The sequence below is a fragment of the Pelodiscus sinensis genome, chromosome 1 (genome assembly GCF_049634645.1).
Source record: "Pelodiscus sinensis isolate JC-2024 chromosome 1, ASM4963464v1, whole genome shotgun sequence".
NCBI lineage: Eukaryota > Metazoa > Chordata > Testudines > Trionychidae > Pelodiscus > Pelodiscus sinensis.
The window spans coordinates 201,740,820-201,765,106 of record NC_134711.1 but is presented as its reverse complement, the minus strand read 5'-3'; the positions used below and the strand labels follow the sequence as shown (position 1 = coordinate 201,765,106).

The following is a 24,287-nucleotide window of genomic DNA, read 5'->3' as shown; positions in this document are numbered from 1 at the left end:
TGTACAAGTACTGTCTTAATTGCCCTCTACCTTATTCCTTCATCCATTTGAGGATGGACCACATTCATCCTAAGTGAGTGTATTTCTGAATTTCTGCCCTCTAAACAATACCAACTTCCATTTTTTTAAATGCAGTTCTTAAAATAAGCATAGAAGCAGTCCAGCTTCCTCCCTCTCTGTCATTACAACTCACCCATAGCATAGTCACCTCTTCAGCACTCCATGACACTCCATAACACAAGGCCTTCCAAACCAGGAGATTAGAATCTTATTTCTGCATCCTGTATCCTTCCCCACCTTCGTTAATAATTTCAAGTAATTTACGTCCTCATGTTTTAAGTGCATTCTTGCCAATACATTAGTAAGGATGTGGAGTTTCCTTCTATTTCACGCACACATAGTTCCCATTTATAGTGTTCCCCTCAAGTTTTGTTTGTTAAAGAAAGTTGTTGAGTTTCAGGGGATATTGCACTGTGCATAGATTATTTAACACTCTAATTAATGACGCTATAATGGTTTAGTTTCAGGTTTAAAATCCTGTGAGTTCAATGATTTACCTATAAGGGCTCTTGAAAATGCTAGTCACTCACCTATTTTCATACTTGCTTGTAAGCCTAAATTCTAAGGAGCTAAAGATGCGTGAATGCCATTTCTGCTGTTGCATGTACAACTCCAAAAATAAAATGCTCGAGTATATTTTATGACATAACTGTGACCATGGAGAAGAGGAAAGCTTAATATTACCAGAGTAGACTTTACAATGCTCATAGAAATCACAATGCCATTTATTTGCAACAGAACTGTACAAATGTATTTTTTTGCTAAGCACAAAAAATCAAAAGCTTAGTCACAAACAACAGCTGAGAACATGAAGAAAACAATGGGAAGCTGCCAGGAAGATGGCCACACTGAAATAGGGAGACCAAGAGTATCAGTCCTGAGAGGCTGGCAATTGGGAAATGTTTGAATAGCATAGAATGCACACAGATAGGTTTGTTTTACAGGGGTTGTAATCAAAGACCCCTATCAAAACAGAATGAATGTATTATTAACCAACTGCTTGATTAATTATTGCAGTGGTACCTTTAAAATAATCAAAAGACCCAATGACCAAGTTTCACCAAGTTTAGTAACTAAAACAAAGCAATTCAACAAAAGAAGTTGTACATCTCACCCTTCTGACAAGTTCTTGCAACATTTACCTGACACCTTAGATTTACTTCCAAATTATGCCCCCCAAACCACTTGTATTATAGTACAAGTCTTCACAAGCTAGAAAGTGATTTATATGTCACCCAAAACTAAAGACTACCAATCAGCCTTTAACTTTGTCTTTCTGTTATCATGGTATATTTAAGAAAAATTGTTATGGATACCTAATTTAAAGCTGCTTGGACATAGAGGTACATCGTAACCTATGCTAGTACACAAAACTCAAGTATCTTATTTTTGACTGGCTTCTTTTTTATAATGCCATATTTTATAATGGGACACTTGACACAGGTAAACATAACTTCCCAGCACATGCATATATATATTACAATACTCATAGAAATCAGAATTCCATTTATTTGTACCAGAAGCTGTGCAAACATATTCGTTTGCTAAGCACAAAAAAACAAAAACAAACACCTAGTTACAAAGAACTGCAATGCTAAGAGCATGATAAAAACAATGGGAAGCTGCCAGGAAGATGAGTTCTCTGGTCACCTTAATAGGTGTATAATAATACTGCATGCATAACACACCTATTAAGATGGTACATACTACACCTAACATTTATGTACAATAATAAATGGCAAGTACAGGCAGTCCCCGGGTTACGTACAAGATAGGGACTGTAGGTTTGTTCTTAAGTTGAATCTGTATGTAAGTCGGAACTGGCATCCAGATTCAGCCGCTGCTGAAACTGATCAGTTTCAACAGCGGCTGAATCTGGACGCCAATTCTGACTTACATACAGATTCAACGTAAGAACCCCAGGCATCCCCAAGTCAGCTGATGCTGAAACTGATCAGCGGCTGATTCCAGGAAGCCCGGGGCAGGGGCTTCCTGTAGTCAGCCACTGGTCAGTTTCAGCAGCGGCTGACTTGGGGACGCCTGGGGCAGAGCAGCTGGGGTGCTGCTGGGTTTTTCCAGTAGTGCCCGCCACTCCTCGGCGCTACTGGACCAACCCAGCAGCACCCCAGCTGCTCTGCCCCAGGCGTCCTGATTCAGCCGCTGCTGAAACTGACCAGCAGTGGCTGAATCAGGTCGCCTGGGGCAGAGCAGCTGGGGTGCTGCCCGGTTGGTCCAGTAGTGCCCAGAGCGGCGGCGCTACTGGACCAACTGGCAGCACCCCAGCTGCTGTACCACAGGTGTCCGGAGCAAAGCCGTGGAGCACGGGGGCAGCGGGACAGCCCAGACGCGCCGAGGCTGTCCTGCTGCCCTCGGGCTCCATGGCTTTGCTCTGCTTTGCCCCTCGTCCCCCTGGTCTGCAGACCAGGGGGACGGGGGGAGGGACGGGCGGGGGGCAAAGCAGAGCCAAGCTGCGGAGCACGCGGCTAGCGGACAGCCCAGACGCGTCTGGGCTGTCAGCTGACCGCGCGCTCCGCGGCTTGGCTCTGCTTTGCTCTGCTTTCCCCCCCCCCACACGTCCCCCTGGTCTGCGGGGGAGGGGCAAAGCAGAGCCAAGCCGCTTTGCTTCCTCTCCCTGGTCTGCTGGAGACCAGGGAGAGGAAGGGCCCCGTTTGTAACTGCGGATCCGACATAAGTCGGATCCGCGTAACTCGGGGACTGCCTGTACAAACCACTGCAGTGCTAAGGTATATTAACATTTAAACAGACTAGATAGAATCATAGTGTAGAAGTGATGGCAAAATATGTGGTTATTGAAGATTTTTAAGAGCAGGTGAGACAATCGCCTGTTAGGGATGATCTAGATGGTGTTTGGCCCTGTCATGAGTGCAGAGGACTGAACTTGATGACCTGTGGAGGTCCTTTTGGATATGTCTATACAGCAGTGTTATTTCAGAAAAACTGACATTATTCCAAAATAACAAAGAGCTTGTCTACACAGCAAGCCATTATTTTGAAATAACATCGAGCTGGAGGACTTCTTGCTCCAACTACTGTAACTCTCATTTCACAAGGACTGCGTCTAGACTGGCAAATTTTTGCCAGCTGTCTACACTGGCCGCTTTGAATTTGTGCAAGAACACTGACGATCTAATGTAAGATTGTCAGTGTTCTTCTGCAAATACAATGACTCTCCCATTCGGGAAAAAGCCCTCTTGTGCAAATGCTTTTGCACAAGGGGGACAGTGTAGACAACTGAGAACCATTTAGCGCAAAAAAGCCCCGATGGCGAAAATGGCGATCGGGGCTTTCTTGCGCAAAACCGTTTCTAGATTGGCACGGACGCATTTCCGCAAAAAGTGCTTTTGCACAAAAGCGTCTGTGCCAATCCAGAGGCTCTTTTCCACAGAAAAACTTTTCATTAAAAGCATTTGCAGAAAATCATGCCAGTCTAGACGGAGCCTTGAAGTAGCTCAAGTTGCGTAGCTTAATTCGACTTTAAACCTGCTCCGTAGATGTACCCTTCCAATCCTATGATTCTAAAATCAGAAACTTCAAGCCATTCAGCCATAGGCCTGGCATGTGTCTCACTTGCTAACAGGATACTAAGCAGGGTTTTTCCATTAAAGGCAAAGTAAACATATCCCATCAACAGATTCCATTCAGTAGAAATTGTCATTCTGTACCCAATAAGGGTATGTCTACACTACCCTCCTAGTTCGAACTAGGAGGGTAATGTAGGCATACCGCACTTGCAAATGAAGCCCGGGATTTGTTATTTCATGAGGAGTAACGGTAGTTCGAACTAGGAAGCCTAGTTCGAACTACCTAGTTCGTGCCCCGTGTAGCCGCGCTGCACGGGGTTCGAACCAGCGGGGTTTTAAAAATGGCGGCTCCCCGCTTATGCAAATGAAGCCCGGGAAATTCAAATCCCGGGCTTCATTTGCAAGTGCGGTATGCCTACATTACCCCGCTAGTTCGAACTAGCGGGGTAGTGTAGACATACCCTAAGCTACTACCCAATAAGCTACCTATCAGAGACAGGTAATAACAAATTCTCCTTAGTTGCATAATTTTTTTTGGACATACACTGAACATTACCATGGACTGGCAAATTTGTGAATGTGACCTTTTCTAGCAACTCATCTTATGCTGTGCTGTATTGCTAGGGGAGAAAACAAAGTTACCTTATAAAAACAAATCCATGTGTTATAAAACTGTTGAGTTATATGTCCTCTATACTTTTTGGTGTCAACCATCTCCTAATTAGGTCACTGAAGCTCCCAAGCTTAAGTAGGACCTCATATTATTTTAGGTATTATTGATACATTACGTTCTTCTAATGTGAAAGTATGTCTGCCCATGAGATATTTTTATTGCTGAGGTCCTACTTAAGCTGGTGTGTTTAGGGCAATTCAGTGGTATTCAAAGGTATGCAATGTGGGTGGCCATATGTAGGAAGTTAGTTATGAAGCTAGCTGTTAGGAGTATGTTTGGGTATTATAAAGTGAATGTTGTATGGCATAGGAATTGAGGTGCGCTTGAAATGTAATATAACATTAACTGGCGAGTTCCTTTAATTTGCATTGATTATGTTTATAGAAACTACGCTTTTGAGCAATCAATAAAATTACTTGTAGTAAACAGCGAAAAGGAATTTAGCCAATAGATTACAATGCCTCAAGAAAAACTATTCTTAGCTTTTGAGAAAATGAACTGCAGGTTTGGGGGGCGGGGTTTAAGGAAAGCAGCTTATATACATATTTAACCAACAGATCTGAGCATGTTGTAAGGTGCTGTTACAATCTATTAGGTACATAATGCTCTTTTTCAAAACCTCACACTGTTTACGTATTAATCCAGTAAAACATAATAGCTTTGTAAAAATTGTTTGGGGCTCTCTAGCAAATAATTAGCATTTTGAAAACTGATTAAATACATATTTATGTAACAGACTAGAAGGGGTTTTAAGGACTTATCACAGGCTTTCTTGGTTTTAAATAGGATGGAATTGCTCTGATCTAATCTCGTGGGTAAATAATGATTTTATAACTTTTAATTAAAATTGGGGGGGGAGGCTAAAACAAATGTTTAAATAACAGTAAGGATCTAATTTCAACGTGACAGAAGACCTCAGATTTAAAAAGCAGACTGCCACTCTATACTTGACTCCTTTTCTATTTAGAATACAAGAGCAAATGGTCATGGATCCCTATGGAATGCCTCTTGAAAAAATGGGGAGGAGAAAGGGAGAGAGAAGGAAGGAGGCTTTAAGCACTTACCACATACATGTTACAGCCTGAAGCTGTATTAACTTTTAGGCAGATTCTCTGTAAGAGTCCCCCTGATGTACCCTTATTGGTCTGTGGATAATGAATGACTACTGAAAAGTTGTTATGTCTGTGTAGAAAGAGAGAGCTCTGTGAATGAAGGACTTCCCCTGCACACAGATCCTCAAGAACATGATCCTGCCTAACATAGAATCATAGAACAGGAAGGGACCTCAAGAGGTTATTGAGTTCTGTCCTCTGCCCTCATAGCAAGACCAAGCACCATCTAGATCATCCCTGAGAGGTGTCTGTCTAACCTGCTCATAACTACCTCCAGTGATGGAGATTCCACAACCTCCCTAGGCAATTTATTCCAGTGTTTAACCACCCTCACAGTTAGGAAGTTTTTCATAATGGCCAACCTAAACCTTTCTTGTGACAATTTAAGCCCATTGCTTCTTCTCCTATCCTCAGAGGCCAAGGAAAACAATTTTTCTCCCTGCTGCTGGTAACACCCTTTTAGATACTAGAAAACCGCTATCATGTCTCCTCTCAGTCTTCTCTTTTCTAAACTAAACAAGCCCAATACTTCCCTCATGGGTCATGTTTTCTAGACCTTTAATCATTTTTGTTGCTTTTCTCTGGACTTTCTCCAATTTCTCCAAATCTTTTGTGGAATGCGGTGCCCAGAATGGGACACGATATTCCAATTGAGGCCTAATCACCACAGAGGAGAGTGGAAGAATGACTTCTCATGTCTTGCTCACAACACTCCTGTTAATCCATCCTAGAATCATGTTTGCTTTTTTTTGCCACAGTGCCACACTGTTAACACATGTTTAACTTGTGGTCCACTATGTCCCCTATATTTCTTTCAGCAATACGCCTTCCTAGACAGTCACTTCCCATTTTGTATGTGTGAAACTCATTGTTCCTTCCCAAATGGAATACTTTGCATTTGTCCTTATTAAATTTCATCCTGTTTATCACGGTTTTTCTAGTTTCTTCAGATCATTTTGAATTTTGACCCTATCTTCCAAAGCACTTGCAACACCTACTAGCTTGGTATCATCTGCAAACTTAATAATCATACTCTCTATGCCATCATCTAATTCATTGATGAAGATATTGAACAGAACTGGTCTCAGAACAGACCTCTGCAGAACCCCACTTCTTATGCCCGTCCCGCAAGAAGGTCATATAAGACCGTGTCAAATGCCCTACTAAAGTCCACGTCCACCGCGTGTTTCTTATCCACAAGGCTTGACATCCTATTAAAGAAATTTGTCAGATTGGTTTGACGTGATTTTTTCTTTTCAAATCCATGTTGGCTATTTCCTATCACTTTATTATCTTCCAGATGTATGCAGGTATATTCAATAGTGTATGTCTAAATTACATCCCTTTTCCGATAAAGGGACGTAAATTAGACATATCAAAATTGTAAACGAAGCCGGAATTTGAAAAGGACTTCTCTGTCATTCCAGGGCTACAGTTAATTTAAGCACTGACAGGAAGTGTCATCCTTACTCCCAGCTCAATTCCTATTGGAGTATCGGAAAGACACTCCAGATATAGCCTCAGAAGATTCATGTTGGTTTTTGGGGAAACAAATTGTGCCTTCTTAAACTGCAGCAATGGAGGTGTAGGTTGGACATCAGGAAAAAAGTGGCTAAACACTGGAATAAATTACTTAGGGAGGTTGTGGAATCTCCATCACTGGAGACTTTTAACAGCAGATTGGATAAGTATCTATCAGGGCTGATCTAGATGGTACTTAGTCCTGCAATGAAGGCAGGGGATTGGACTTGATGATCTTTCTAGGTCCCTTCCAATTCCAGTATTATGTGATTTTATGATTCTTTACTTAAGTTTACTTAAGTTTAAAATTGTCCTATTCCAGAATTAGCAGAATGCCGCTTAATTTATTTTTAACTCTTCCTTACATACACATTACAGAATCAGGCATAAGCAATTTATCTTTTCCTGAAATCATTTTAACTTTCTGGCACTTTTCTATTGTTGAATTTTCTGCATAGGCCATGTCAAATCCATATTTGAAATGCTATTATGCTTACTCTTTGCAAGTGGTGTTATCCCATTTTCAGAAAGAGGCTTTTTTTCATTGTTATGTGTAACACACAACATTTAAATTACATTAGCAATCTAACTCATTCCGGCAATTCACAATGAAGGCTGCCCATCACCTGACATTGCATGAATAAAATGAATAGGTAAGAAATCAGCACCATCATGAGACTTATAAAGTGACAGCTTGGGAAAAAGGCCCCCAGGTCCTGCAGCCTGTTGGGCCAGGTAGCACTCTGCGGGCTGGCTTGAGCCTCCAGCTGCCCCCCTGTCCTGTAGCTGGTCTGGGAGGGGTGAAACTTCAGGGGCTACTCCTGGCCTCCTGAGGCCCCTTCCATCCTGCAGCCTGTTTGGGGGGGGGAATTTTGGGGGGCCTGGCGAGGCTGCCCCCAGCCTTCAGGGGCCCCACCCTGCAGGCTGTCTGGATGAATTAGGTTTTGTGGGCTGCCCCCAGCCTCTAGTGGGCCCTGCCTCTAGCTTCCAGTGAGCCCCCTTGTGGCCTGTAGGCTGTTGATGTGAAGATGACATTAGTGGGGCTACCCCTACCTCTAGTGGGGTTACCCCTAGCGTCTCCCTCCTCATTCCCTGCACGTTGTCAAGGTAGGGCCACGCTCTGGGGAATGCCCACTCTCCAGGCTATCTGCAGGTTAGCTGAGGTGGAGGGCAGACTCTGGAAACTGCAGCCCTTCCAGCTGCCTCCCTTCAGCAGACCTCCGTGACCTTCAGGATGTCTGAGGTAGGTGAGGCTCTGGGGGCTGCCCCCTCCTCTAGTGTGTCCACTCCACATCCTGCAGTTTGTCTGGGATGGGGCCAGGCTCTGGGGCCTGCTCTGCACTGTAGGTGCCCGCACCAGCACCCCCCTTGGCCTGCAGGCTGTTGAGGAAGGCAAGGCTCTGGTGGCTGCTTTCCATGGAGGCAGCAGGCTCTTGGGGCTGCCCCCCTCCAGTGGATTCCCCCACAGTCTGCAGTATCCACAGGGTAGAAGGCTCCAGGTTTGGAGCTGGGGGGCTTCTTACCAGTGTGCAGCCAGGCAAGATGATAAGACACATCTTGCCCCAACCCTGCTGGCCACTCTCTTGGTACTGCACCTGCCCACAGTGGCCACTCTCAATCCCATTCCTGGCACTTCCCATTTCCCAACTACAACCAACCATGACCTTGGTTTAAGTTAGAGTAAGAGGAAGCTGCATTCCAAATTTGGTGGTGTTAGCTCTTATGGTTTAGCAGTTTTTGTACAAATGGACTCACAGATGCACAGACAGAGGGACACACTCTAATATATGGGCACTGAGACTCTTAATCTCAGCTCTTCCAGCCTGTTTCATCTAATACAGTGAATGAAACTGGAGAACATGCAAACAACTTCCAGTGGCTATTGCCAGATTCACAGGGGGGCAGAGTTAAGATGAAGATCTATTTTCTGATTGACAGAAATTGAATTTGGCTCAACTTGACATGAGCTATCACCAGGAGCAGTAACCCTGTCTTTTGCCATTTAATTTCCAGTGCAGTCAGACTATTTGCCAACTGCTGTGCATGGTCCACAATAGTAGTAACAGTCTAGGCTAAGCAGGGAACTTCTGTACAGTACAATGGCTCCCTTCTATTTTTACCATATTTTAAGTACTGATACTATTGCCTATTTTTTACATTTGAAGTCCTGCTGTTCTAACTAAGTGTGATTGTTAGTGTGGACACTGTTAGTGTGGACCCAGCTTCTGAACTCTTTTAATCACTGATGAATGGTTACTTGTATAGTCTCATTGACTTCAATAGTGAGAGTAAGGGGTTCAGAATCCAGCCCTTAATGAAGCAAAATGGTCCACAAATGGATGATGCAATAGAGGAGTATCAGTCTCTTTATCTGGATATGTTCATATTTAGTTCCTTAGAAAAGTCATTAACTTCTTCATAAAGCTATCTAATAACTTAAACCTGAACTATCATCTTACCCTTATTTTTATGTTGCAGAGTTATTCAAAAGCCCCAGAAACTTATAATTCACTATTGATAATTCATTATAATATCACTAATAAAAAATATCACAAAATCAGATGACCTAATAATAACCAGTGTTGAATCTGGACATAGGCAAGCCCATTATCATTTAAAAGTACTAATCACAGAATCATAGACTAGAACTGGAAGAAACCTAGAGAGATCATTAAGTCCAGTCCTCTGCCCTTATGGCAGGACCAAGCACCATCTACATTATCCCTGATAGATGTCTATCCAAACTGCTCTTAAATATCTCCAGTTAAGGAGATTCCACAACTTCCCTAGGCAATTTATTCCAGTGTTTTACCACCCTCACAGTTAGGAAGTTTTTCATAATGGCCAACCTAAACCTCCCTTGTGACAATTTAAGCCCATTGTTTCTTGTCCTTTCATCAGAGGTCAAGGAGAACAATATTCTCCCTCCCCCTTGTAACACCTGTTTAGATATTTGAGAAACTTCTATCATATCCCCTCTTGGTCTTCTCTTTTCTAATCTAAACAAGCCCAATTATTCCTTCGTAGATCATGTTTTCTAGACCTTTAATAATTTTTGTTTCTCTTCTCTAGACTTTCTCCAATTTTTCCACATCATTCTTGAAATGTGGTACCCAGAACTGGTCACAGTACTCTAATTGAGGCCTAACTAGCACAGAGTAGAGTGGAAGAATGACTTCTCGTATCTTGCTCACAACACTCCCGTTAATGCATCCCAGAATCATGTTTGCTTTTTTTGTAACAGTGTCACACTGTTGACTCATATTTAGCTTGTGGTCCACTATGACCCTTAGATTCCTTTCTGCAGTACTCCTTCCAAGACCGTCATTTCCCATTCTGTATGTGTAAGACTGATTGTTTCTTCCTAATTGGAGTACTTTGCATTTGTCTTTATTAAACTTCATCCTGTTTACCTCAAACCATTTCTCCAGTTTGTCGAGATCATTTTGAATTTTGACCCTATCCTCCAAAGCACTTGAAACCTCTCCCATCTTTGTATCATCTGCAAACTTAATAATCATATTCTCTATGCCATCAGCTAAATCACTGAAGATATTGAACAGAACCAGTCCCAAAATAGACCCCCTGAAAAATCCCACTTGTTATGCCCTTGCAGCAGGATTGTGAATCATTAATAACTACTCTCTGAGCATGATTATCCAGTCAGTTATGTACCCACCTTATAGTTACTTATCTAGGTTGTATTTCCCTAGTTTATTGATAAAAAGGCCATGCAAGACCATATCAAATTCTTTACTAAAGTCTAGGTATACCACATCCATCACTTCTCACTCATCCACATGACTAGTTATCCTATCAAAAAAAGCTATCAGATTGGTTTGACATAATTTGTTCTTTACAAATCCATGCTGGCTTTTTCCTATCACATGATTATCTTCCAGTTGTTTGCAGATGAGTTCCTTAATTACTTGTTCCATTATCTTCCCTGGCACAGAAGTTAAACTGATATAACAGAGCAGAAAAATCACAAACATTAAAAGACTCCTGGATTAACTGCAGATTAGAAGTATGACACCATATGTATTATGGAAGATTTCCCGCCCTCCCAGTCTATGGGGGTAATGGTGTAGAGGGAGTGGTTAGGACATGATAAAACTCTCACAAGACCCAATTGAAAGACTCCCCTTAAAGTTGGACCTTTTCCTTAAACCACTCACCTATCTTTCACCTCTAGTAAGTAGGTTTAAACTGTGGAATTTAGACCACAACTAATAATTAGCAGGTTACCATGCAGATTCATAAAACTAATAGTCTCAGCTCAGGAAAAGTCTAGGACTGTGATAGCAGACAGCTTACATTTTGTGATTAAGGTGCACAGGAACTGTGGGAGGATGCTGTGAGAAAGAAAAAAGCCCTGTCAGAGGGCAACTATACCATGTGTCAAATTTTCTGAATAGTGTGCATTTTACTGGCTTAATTATTCACTCTGTAAAATGGATTTATATGGAAAATGCTAACAACATTAATTTATAGTGGTTCTTGCCATGTCTGTCAAATATCATAAAAAATCAGACCTAATATTTTTTTTAAGGTAATGGCTCTGATTCCCCACTACTTTATGTCTTATTGTAGTTGTTTGGAACTCAGTCCTGCAAGCTGCTGAGCGCTCTGGTCCTAATCCAGCAAATCTTATATGTGCTTGTATGCTTAAGTGTGTGAGTCATTCAGGTATATAAAGGCTATTACAAGGAAGAGGGAGAGAAATATATTTGAAACTAGTTTCTCAAAAATGTGTGACCCCCCTGCGGTTTGAAAAACCTCCGCTGCATATTAATATTTGTTCATTTTAACAACTTGTATTTCCTCTTAATTATTGCTATAGCAAGGGTCATTATAATCTTATACGTTCTGTTTCTGAGAATGTGAGAACTATACAGTCTTTTAAGAGATGCATTCTTGCTAGATTGTGTTACTTCTCAGAAAACTAAGCAGTCATGAAGTAGGAGGGAAAGTCCTCTCATGGATCAGTATCTGGTGGTCTTAGCATAGGCACAATATGCTTCCAGTAACACAGGGCCAGGATTCATCAGTGAATTTGGTCTGCTGGTTGGATAATTAGCTCCTCAGCCTGGGCAAGGTACTGATAGGCATCATGATGTGAACTCTGAGCCATGCCCAATGAGTACTGGTTAAAAGTAGGAAACAAAGAGTAAGAATAAATAGTCAGTTTTCACAATAGAAGAAGGGAAACAGCATATCATGTATGGCTATGCTGAACAGTGAAATGGCAAGTGAAATGCAGTTGATAAACTAACTTGAATACTTGTGTAAGTCCACAGCTGACTGTAAAGAATAACATGGAATCTCACAGATCTAGTGACTGGGCAACAAAATGGCAGATGAAATTCAGCTATGGTTGCAAAGTAATGCACATGGGGGGAAAGAATTCCAGGTACACATATGTAATGATAGGGCCTAAAATTATCTGTTGCCACTCAAGAAAGGGATAATGCTCTGAAAACTCAAACTTATTGTGCAGCATAGGTCAAAAAAGCTTATGGGGTGATACGAATTATTAGGAAAAGGACAGCAAATAAGATAGACAACACTAAATATAAATGCATACCTTTAATACTGTGTCCAGTTCTGGTCACCCCATCTCAAAAAGGACAAAGAAGAGCTGGAAAAGATTCAGAGAAGAGCAACAAACATGATTAAGGGTATAGAATGGCTTCCATACAAGGAGAGGCTAGAAATATCAGGACTGTTTATCTTAATAAAGGACAATTAAGAGGGGAGATGACAGAGATGTCTCTTCACGTTTTCCAATGCATTCATGATTTTGCAGAAGTATGATTTGCTCTTTAATTTACCAAAGCAAGATGTTACCGATAATAAGCAACAGGTTTAACCAAAACAAAAGGGATTGCTTTGTCACACAATACACAGTTAACTTGTAGAACTCATTGCTATAGGATGTTGTGAGGGCTAAAAAGAATGGTTTCAAAAAAGAATGAAATTCATGGAGGATAGGTCCATCAATGACCATTAGCCCAGATGGTCAGGAATGAAACCTCATGCTCGGAGTCACCCTAAATCTTTGAATTTTAGAAGCTAGAGTGGGTAAGACTGGGATGGATCATGGCAACTGCCCTGTTAAGTACACTCCCCCTGAGGCAAATCCTGTCATACTATGCTAGTTAGAACATTGGTCTGACCCAGTATTACCATACTAATGATTCTTTGGAACAGCCCTGACAAGCAGCAGAGAAGTTTGCTCTCTGCTTTCCTCTCTCAGAAGGAATCAGTTCTTGATGCAGTTTCTCTCTGAGAGTTGAACATTTGTGTTGCTGTCTGTGATCACCTCTGTTGACAGACTCGTGTTAGAGGATAAATAAAACAACACACACTAAGAATATACCAGACTCTGTCACTGAATTTTCCTCCAGCAGGAAGCTGACCTGCAAGAGCAAAATATCTGCTGTCACTAGGCACATGGGCAACATAGAGAGTTTATTTAGATGGTGTTTTTTATTTCCTCAGCTTTTGTTGTTATATGTGACTAAGACAAACATTCACAAAGGGGAAGGAACCAAAAAATAGGAAAAGGCAAGAAAACACAAGGCTGGGAACTTTTAAGCACAGCAAACATCAAAAGACCAACTACCCATTCTGACTCTATGACTTTCCTCTTTTGCCTTGGGAAAACATTTGGCTATATTGCCTTTGTTTTCATTTTCTGGCCCAACTGTGGGAATAATTCTGAGAGGAGTGAAGATTGGGATTTTGTTTGTTTTAATTTATTTATTTAAACCAAAGACAGTTCTCTCAACACTGAATGTTCATGAATGCTATTTGTCTCATTGCATGGCCAAAATGGTCATAGCAAAGTATTAAAAACTTAGATGTATCTTGTTAGGCTGCTAAACAAAAGATAGAAAAGAGGCGGGGGTGACTATTGATGCACTAAAGAAGGTACAGCAGGTAGATTAAACGCTGCTCAGGATACAGTCATGAAGATAGTGATAATACTTGGTTCTTTATTTGTATGTAAGGTCTATCCAAAATCTCCTGGAATAGGCAAAGGAAGATCCAGGGTGGGAGAGTAAGTAATTGGCTTGTAGAATTCTGTGGTGGGGTAATGCTAAACCTAGCAAATAAAATGTATTTCAAAATTTCTGCCATGCTTAAGCATTCTACCACCCTTCTGCCAAATGCTATCCTATAAAATAAATAACCCTAACTTTCTAATGCTTCGTGTATAGATACATTTGATATTAATAAGGCTCTTGTTTATGGTGGTGGTCTGTGATTTTTTTTAACTGCATCACTAATAGAAAGATGTTGTCAACACAAATTTACTTGACCCTTCTTTGACTCTATTTTGTGATTTTTGTTTTTTGTTTTTGGCTTTTCAACAACAATTTGTCAGGTTGAACATTCTGCAATTTAATTTTTGGATATGGTTTTATGTAACTAGCTGTTTATTTTAAGTTTAAATAGCATAAATGTCTCTATTGTTTGTTTTACACAACCATCTAATTCTTCAGATTAATCACTGACATCTGCCAATTACATCTACAGCCCAATGAACCACTACTAATTAAATAAGAATATTTAAATTCTCATTCACAGTATATTTATTGTGTCTGTTAGAAGTTGACATCATCTAACTGTGAGTTTTCAGATCTAAATAATTTATTGTAGAGATTTTGTGGGTCAAGAAAATGAGAGGGTACTGTATTAGTACTAGGTTTCTTGCCTTCCAAACCTGCAGTTTTCATGGTGTGAAAAAACATGTATTTCATTTCTATATACTGTCACCAATCAGTTCCAGGACATCCAGGAAGACATAAATAAACTAGAAGCCTTCCTTTAATTCTGTTTGTGTGAAGTATTTGGAATCTTAATTAAAGTGCTGTTGTAATCAGAAAAGTGACTCTCATATATGCTTCACATTTGCTATTTCAGTGATTTCTGTATCTTTTTATTTCAGACTTTAAATCAATTTTTTTTTTCTCTTGGCAAACTCAACCTGGGATCTGCAACTCAAATTATGACCTTTCAGCTTCTTACCTCATCATCAGTCATAAAAAATTCTTCAATCATTAAGTGGCTAATCATTTTGTTAATAAAGCAGAAGGCAGAATAGAATCCAGTTTGCTCTCACCTGGCTACATTAACTCTGCAGTACTCAAAATAGACAAAATTCTTAACAGAAGTCACCGGAGGCGTTGCCGTAGAATAAAGTGCTCTAAACCTCCCACTCAATAAAAGTCAATCTTCACTATTAAACTCTTATAAATTAAAAAATCTTCAGTTAGAAAGTGTACATCTATGTGGTCAATTCCCTAATTAAGATTGTACTTTAATGTATTGACATAATGTATTATCTGGGGTGGGGGAGAGGAATTGCTAGCTAGCTAAGCTATTGGTAAGACCACTGGTACCTTTTGGGAAGACCCATGTTCAGTGATTAGGAAATAGTTTTGTTTCATCTTACTTCTCAGTGCTGCCAGGCTTTGAAGATCACATAGAGGTCAAGTAGATCTTCTGTCTACATAACAAAAACTGGATACAATATTCATCATATTCTCATTAACATTTTCCTGCACATCTTTTTTTTACCACTCCATTACTTGTGCTTACCAAATAAAAGATATTATGAAACAAACATAACAATGTTCTCCTCTAAAATGAACTGCTGGCAAACATCAATGTCAATCACTCGCTATTTATGCTAATGTGATTGCACTGAAATAAAAAAAAAATGCTCATGAAATGAAAGTGATTGGACATTGTTCTAGTGCCAGACGGGTGCTTTTAAAAAGATTAGGCTTTAAGTTGATATAGCCATGCATTACTTCCCCTTAAAATGTAACAGAATGAACTTCATGCTGAGAATAGTAGGCATTTGCAGCTTCCATGCACTATATTCACCAATCAGTGCCATTTTATAATTGTTTCTATTTAGGAAATAACTTTACATTTGAGGAGGTGGGGGGGAACAGTATGCACAAGATACCCACAGGAAAAATCCTGACTCCACAGAATTTGAGAGCCAGGTGGTGACACTTTGTGCAATGTACATAAAAATGTAAAATGGGTGTATGGACAGGACCGATTTCTATCTATCTCTGTTTAAAGATCTTGAAAGTTTTTAAGTGCAATTGTATAGAAGTGTAATAACTGTACCAAAAGTGGCAAAGAATCTTGAAGAGTGGTAAAGTAAGATTCCTGTTACTATTATGTATGTATTTGTAATGGGAAACCACTAAAGCCTTAACCATTTGTCACTGGTGTAGTGGAGCCAGATCACAAAGGGAACAAAATAACATTCTTCACCTAGCATGACCTTGCATGCAGCATGTGTGCAAGTTCATGCATCCTGGAAGATGTCATTTTAGAGAAAAATGATGTCCTCTGCACAGCATGACGTTGCACACACAGTGCATATGAGCTCACACTGGTGGGGATGTGGTACCCAATCAGGATGACGCCACTGCCTTTTTCTAGGTGATTTACAAACATGGAAGTGGAAAAGGTCCAAACCCTGTAAACTTGTAACCAAGACAGGTAATTCTCTAGGTCATGATAGAACATTTCCATGCCAGATCCTTGAATCTCTGTTGAAATAGGATTGCCTGAGTCTGTGTAGAAAATGAATCCCTCTCTGCTCCACCGGAGGGTCACCTGGTCAACCTGACAATTATTACTAACATGGTGTTAGCATATCATCAGATACTTAATTGTATCTGTCAGAATACAAAGTGATTTTTTTCTGCTAATTATTATTCAAAATTGTAGGAATGAATGGGATCTCAATCTCTCCAGCTGAAGAAGAGCATTCTTACTTATTATAAAAAGTGAAGATTGAGTTTAATTTGCACTTACGGCAAGGATTCAACCACTTTGTTATTTATGGGGGAGGGGAGTATTTCCATGCCAAAATTACAGCACTTACAATTAATTCTGTGTTCCAAGAGTAAGAGAATTTACTTGTAAATTGGGTCATTTTAATTCAAACTAATTAACTTTTTAAATGGAGTCTTTAAGAAATGGAGCGTCCTGTATCAGATCATTTTTTTCTCCTGAATGGTCTTAATGGATTCATGCACTCTTGCACCTTCCCATATAATTAAAATTAATTGAATTATTATACATAGGCTACACTTCGAGAACTTGTTATGGTCATATTTGCTGTTATTCTTCAGCAACGGCTGAGAAGAGTAGTCTACTCCAGAGAATTCCACAACCCTCATCCAAAATGGCTGCCACCTCTTATTCTTCTCAATGGGACTGAATCTAAGTGTTGCTAAGCAAGCAAAAGTGTCCTCTTTCATATTAGGGATGCCTACAAAACAGTGTTTGAACACCTTAATGATGCATTTCTACTCCCTATCTTAGATTGTATTTAAATTTCACTTTAAATCTCACATAATTCTTGATTTTGGTACAGTTACAGTATGTGTAATGTTATTTACCCCAAGTGGCTTGTATATGTGCTCCCAGCCATAACTGTAGTTTAGTGTAATTTTTATCTGAGACTATAAGGAAGGTGTTAGATTGTTGCACAGGAATGACTGCAGCACAGTTAAGTGGGGGAGGGATTGTATGGGCTTAACAGAGAAGACAGGCTCATCTTTATGGCTGTGGAGAGGGAGGTAGAATGAGATCAGAGACTGCTGAAACAGGTGGCTGGATATATGCTGTACAAAAAGTATTTAAAAAGTGTATATAGAATAATTAGTTCATTGATTTCATTGTTCTCTGTTCTTTAACATTTGAAAATATAAAATGGGAAAAAGAGCAGATTTAAAGACGTTAGATGATAACACTGGCATGCATACGGGGTGTGCCCAGGTACACCCTAATGTCTTAGTGTTGCAACGTGTCCAATTTTCTACCAGACAGTCCAGTTTTTTGGGGCTCTGTTGGTTAAAAAAATCCAGGAAATGCCGGACATGTGCAATGTCCAGTATTTTCTGGTTTTCTGACTGGGTGCCTGGAAGCCTGGTGAGGAAAGTATCTGGGAGGCAGGGTGCGATTGGCGCTGGGAGCCCTGGTTGCATGTGAAGAGGAGGGGCAGCCCAGTTCTTGCTACTGCACACTGGTCAAGCGCGTGGTGGAGCTGCAGCCAGACTGACTCGTGCTTCACCTGGACCATAGGAATAGTGCCCAGGTCAGTCCTGCTCCCCACGGGCTGATACACTCCTCTCCCCCCGCCCCCTCCTGGCCGGCCGATTGGTTCTCCCCCACTTCTCCTCCTGATCTTCCCCGGCCAGCCCCGCTGCACCCCACACCAGCACTGCTTCCAGCAGCCAGTTCTCCCCTTCTCCTCCTGAGCTCCCCTAGCCAGCCCTACTCTCGCTGGCTGCCGGCCCTTACCCCTGATCTCCCCTGGCCAGCCTCGCTCCACCTTCCCTCCTCCCCCACCGACCAGCTATGCCTCCCATCAGCTGCCCTCCCCCCCCATCTCACCCGGCCAGCCCCCGAGCTCCCTCCCCAAGCTCTGCTTCCCAGCCCCCTTCTTCCTCCGGGCCAGACCTGCTCCCGTCCCAACTGGTCCCTCCCCCTCCCATGAAGTGTGTCTGGTATTTTTTTTTAAGACTACCTGGTAACCCTATAATGTCTCAAAAAAAAAGTGGCTTTGCATTTTAATTTAATCGCATGATACACTCTTTTAGTTTTAAAGTATGGATTGCTGTATTATGCAATAAGCGCCAAATTGCACATGTAAAAAACAAAGTACAATGTCCCATACTTTTGTATTTTTAAGTAAAGTTTAGTTTTTAATTAAAAAAAAATAAGTTTAGTTAAGTTTTAGTTTCTTTAGTTTGTTTGAATAAAAATAATGTCCTTTATGATTGAGTATTTAATAAATGTTCGCCTTTTTAAAAAAATTTCCTGGGTGCACACCCTAATGAAATGTGCTGCGCATGCCTATGGATGATATTACTTTTTTGTTTTTTATAATGGAGACCAGAGAGGAGTGAGGAATTGATCTGAATCTTCGTAAGAGTACAAAAACAATTATAAAAAGTGAGAAGAGATTTTAGGATAATTACTACAGTGACTGTTTATTTTCCCTTTGCTCTTTATATTGGGGGGGTAAAAACATCATGGAACTTTTTGCTATGATCAGTTTTATATATGTAAATACAATCTAGTGGTAGATATCGTGCTGAAAACCCTAATAACTGAAGTTCTCTGTAATAAGGCTAGTCAGAAAATGAGTGATTACTTTTTGCCCTGCAAAATTTTCACTTTTTTGTTTTGTTATTTTCTTAAATCAAGACCTGAAAATTTCGTGTGTGGAAATATTACTGCAGTGTTTCCTAATATTCATAGTTAAGATGTCTCTTGCCCCCAACCTCCAACCCTACACAAGCAATCCTCTATCTCCTATGCTGCATTCTAATCTCCCCTGTAACTGAGTTACTAAAGTGTATCATGGGAGGTGTTGTTCATCCAGGGAAGCTGGGGCATGTAGAAGAATGGGAGTAGGAGGCACCTAAACTGTAACTCTCATTATGCACTATGGCAATATTTCTTCATCTAAAGTTTTCATTGTTCATGGGTTTAATTTTTTATTTAAGTCTTTTGCACCAAAAAAGTTTAATAAAAAACCAACTTTTCTGTCAACACAGTTTTGAAGGAAAATTTGACCAGCTTCTCTGTACATGCAAACAACAAGTACAGGAATGTGAGCAGTAAAGTTAATTTCCTGGAACAATGAAAAAGAAATAGTCACATTCTTATACCGCTGAACAAAGAATGTTATTCAAGTAAAGAAAATGTTTCTCCTGAAGTCAAAGTGGCTCTGACTACAGATTTTCAACAAATAAAATCTTCCCCTTGCATCTCCCTGCCTGCTAAATATTATACACATCCTCACATCTTTTCTTTTTTTCCTATAGAAAATAATCTTTAACAAGTGACAATATTTAGTAATAAATTATAGCTCAAAATGAATTATAGATGCAGGTTTATCCATTCATCTACACCTGGTTATGTTTTGGCTGATTGATTATTTTTTGGGGGGGAGGGAGGCAATTCTCAAATCCCGAAAGCTATACATTCCTATTCACTAAACTTAAATGTTCTTCACGGTATTAATTACCTCTAGTAAAACTAAAATAAGCTTACAGAACAATTTGACTGGATTTAGAACCATAAGAAGATCCTTCCCCTTCCCAAACCAACCCCCTCCCTCCATCCCGTACTGAGCACCTCGATCAGTCTCAATGGCACATGATCCAAGAATAATTTTACATCCAGTGGCAATCCTAATGTTGTTGACCAATTTTCCTTATTCAGTTTTACCAGGTCTAGGTATTTTGGTTTAACATTGAGAAGTTTGAGGTTACATTCCTGACTTTAAAAAGATAAAACTGTCCCCTCTTAGGCTATGTCTAGATTACACTATATTTTCAAAAGAAGATATGCAAATTCCTGCGGAATTTGCATATCTTCTTCTGATCTCACTTTTGAAAGTGGATCTTTCGAAAGTGAATGTAGTCTGGACGTGGTTATTTTGGGACCCCTCCCTTTTTCAAAAAACCACTCTTCCTTAAAAAAATCCTTTCGAAAATACAGTGCAGTCTAGACGGACCCTTACATTTGGTATCCCTGAACCTCACACACTAAGCTGGTTCAATTACTAAGAAACTGATCTTTTAAGGATGACGCCATTTTTCCGATCTGTCGCCCATCTCAACTGCTTATGGTAGAATGTGTTTATTGATCCTGTAGCTCTCTATAGCAAATACTGGGTCTTCACACTAATGAGAGCAGTCTCAACCTAACCATTTCTTTGCAGGTGGCAAATTGTATCCCAAAACTTTGAATGTTAGGACTGACACACTGGAGCATTTCATCAATGACTATTTCTTCAAGAATGTCAACATGAAAGAGATGAAGGAAGGTTCTTAGCTAGTATGTTGTGTGTCTACACAGCACCCTAACGAGAACTAAGATACACAATTTGCACTATGCACATTGCATATCTTATTTTGATTCTATTTCTAAATAGCTTATTTTGAAATTTGGCGCATCTACACGGCATCATATTTTGAAATAACTCACTATTTTGAGACATCTCTCAACCCTCGTGGAACGAGAGTTACAGGGATGCCAAAATGGCACGCCTTTTACTTTGAAAAATATTTTGAAATAACAGACATCTTCTTAAATTGTGGGGTAATTATTTCAGGATACCTCCGGTATCCCGAAATAGCCACACAGTGTAGACCTACCGTTAGTCTGACTCCAATTTAGCTACACAGATTTGCACAAACTGAAAATGGAGGCCATGCTTAACCTTTCTTGTCACCTATTGACTTGTATACAAATCCAGAAAGTTATATTTAAGAGCTACCAAATAGATCTGCCTTTTACTTGCCCAAGTCTAACATTAATACTTTCCAAGGCCATATGGAAAATTTTGCAGGCAATGTTCTCTGGGTCTTTCTTCTCATTCTACAAGACTGACAAGATGTCATCTTGTGGTTTAGATTAAGGATGTTAAATAATGATTAATTGACTAGTCAAGTAGTTGATGGAAATTCCATTGACTACTCAACTAGTTGATAGGCACTTCCACATTCCAAAGGGGCTCTTGTGCATTTCAAAATTGGAATTCCGTATGCAGCCCGGGACCAGTGGGCAGTCCTCCTGACCAGGGGCTCCACGTGGACACTTCTGGTTTGAAATGCACACATGCAAGAGGGCTCTTGTGCATTTCAAAGTGGAAGCACCTGTGTGGAGCACAGAGTCAGCAGAACTTCCCACTGGCCCCAGGCTGCACACGGTGTGCCAGCATTGAAATGGACAAGAGTCCTCAGCAGGGGTTTTTTTGCATTTCAAAGCAGAAGTGCCCGCATGATGCTAGAGTCAGTAGGGGACTCAGAGTCCCCCACTGACCCCGGGGTCCATGCGGCACTGCTGCTTTGAAATACCACACGGAGCCAGGGTCAGCTGGGGACTCTCCAGCTGACTCTGGGTTCTATGGAAATGCTGCAGGGAGCCCACGGTCAGCTAGGGAGACCCCAGCTGACCCTGGTCTCCATGTGCCACTGCTGCTTTGAGACACTGCAGTGGTGTTTCAAAGGAGCAGTGCCACATGGAGCCTGAGGTGAGCTCCATGCCACAGTGGCATTTCAAAGGGGTAGTGCTGCACAGAGCCCGGGATCAGCTGTGCGGCGCTGCCCCTTTGAAACACCATGGCATTTCAAAGAGGCAGGGCTGCACGGAGCCCAGGATATGGGCTCCATGTGGCCCTGATGCTTTGAAGTACCGCCTCTTTCCCACCCCCTTTGCTGGCTCTATCTCATAGAGGCAGCAAGGAAGGGGGAATTGATTAGTTGACTTAACTATCTGATAAGCAAATACTTATCGAATAGTCAACTAGTCCTTAACATCCTTAGTTTAGATCTTTAGCCTATACTGGGCAACTACACTGGCATTCCACTTCACTACTAGCATTTTGAGATCCTGGTGTCCCTTGTATCCTCTTTTAAATATGTCCTCTTGGAACAATTGGAAGATTGTAATATAAATCCCATAGATAATCAAACCCTCTTAATTCCTAGGATTAATACTCCATTATCCTGGCAATCACACATTATGGATCAATTTTTCTTTTCCCAATTACGTGGTTGCTGCAAAATCCCAAGGGCTCCTAAAATACTAAATTAGGGATTATGGGGCACGTCTGCCATACACCCATGGTAACCACCATTGCATAAGGAGCAGGAGGAATACTTTTGTCAACCAAAAAATAAACACTAAAATCCAGAATGTTTTAAAGAAAATAGTACTATGCCTGAATTCTTCTATAAGTCTCAGAGGGGTAGCCATGTTAGTCTGTAACTTTAAAAACCATAAGTACTCCTGGTCACCTTAGAGATTAACAAATATATAGTAATAGCTATAAATATAGACCTAGATTAGATATAGATATATAATATTATGAGCTTTCTTGGGCAAAACCCACTTCCTCAGATGAGCTTGAGTGGAGAAATAAAAGGGGAACCCTCATAATATATAATAGAAAAAAAAAAGGAGAGTAGAAAGAAGAAAAGTACCTGTCAGCGTCATCTGAGGCAGTGGATTGTGCCCACAAAAGCTCATGATATAGTATATATTGTTAGTCTCTAAGGTGCCACAGGATTGCTCGTTCTTTTTAAAGTTACAGACTAACATGGCTACCCCTCTGAGATGTCTAGAAGATGTGTCAGGCATAGTTTACTTTACAACAAACAATCTATTTGAACAAGCTCCCAGGCCATGGACTTCATGTTAATTACTGCAAATGGAGAGTCATTAGCTAATATCCAAAACTCCTCCAAAGAAACAATACTTGGAAAGAAACAGCTCTGGCCATTTCCATTTGTGGCATAACAAAAAATGTTCTAAGATCATTTTATCTCAAGAAACAAACATGAAACATGCACATTTTTATGAAGTACTCTTCTTTGTCTTTAAGGTAATTTTTTGTCTCCTCTGAAAATAAATACAAAACACTTCAGAGTCTTAATGCCTCTTTAAACTTATCTCTTTGCTATTATTGATTCCTCAGTGCTTAAACAAAATGTCCCTGCTTGTCAGTTGGGTTTGTTCATGTCTTGTTAGACTCTCTTCAGAGGCTAACATGTCAGAACTTAACTCCAACTTTAACATGTAGACAGATAAATGAATTGTGTGCAATCTCTAGGGAAAATTAACTCTGCTATATTCAGAAGTTTTAAATAAAAAATGCTTGTTAAGTGATCATGTTAATAATCTCTGTGCAGAATTATTCTAATGGGGCTTTCAGGACTTTTCTTTAGATGACTATATGGCAGCCTAATCACTGACGAAAAGTCTTGTCTTGCAAGTATTGAGTGAAATCCTGTCTCTATTGATGTCATTGCATAGCCATACAGGAATATTGAAGCTGCAATAGTGCAAACTTCCATGTGGACTAACTGGTGTTCTAGGCAGGACTGTGTAACCCACACCAAAGCATGCACTGCTACAGCTTCATTCCTCCAGGCTCCAAGTTAACTAAACAGATTATAGCTAGCTTGAGTAGCTGTACCCAATGTGCAATCATACCCTGTTATGTCATACTTGCTGCCTGATCCAATGGTCAGCAAAGCAAAAGAATGGGAGACTGAAGGCTTCCCACTCTGGCTAGCTGATTTGGTGAGAGGTGTCATTCAGACACTAACTCACTCTAACTGTAGAATCTTTTTACAAGTCCTAAGTATTTGCAGAATAGTGATAGAAATGTAGCCGTGTTAGTCTGGGGTAGTTGAAGCAAAATGCAGGACAATGTAGCACTTTAAAGACTAACAAGATGGTTTATTAGATGATGAGCTTTCGTGGGCCAGACCCACTTCCTCAGATCAAATAGTGGAAGAAAGTAGTCAC

The 24,287-nt window shown here is 40.6% G+C and overlaps 1 long non-coding RNA gene across 1 annotated transcript in view; it reads right to left on the bottom strand.

The window, feature by feature from the left end:
* Positions 1-24,287, bottom strand: part of LOC142822374 (uncharacterized) — a 104,845-nt gene that overhangs the window by 28,111 nt on the left and 52,447 nt on the right. The window contains exon 2 of the long non-coding RNA XR_012898425.1: positions 12,496-12,549. This is a non-coding gene — a long non-coding RNA (uncharacterized LOC142822374). The remainder of the gene's footprint in view (positions 1-12,495; positions 12,550-24,287) is intronic.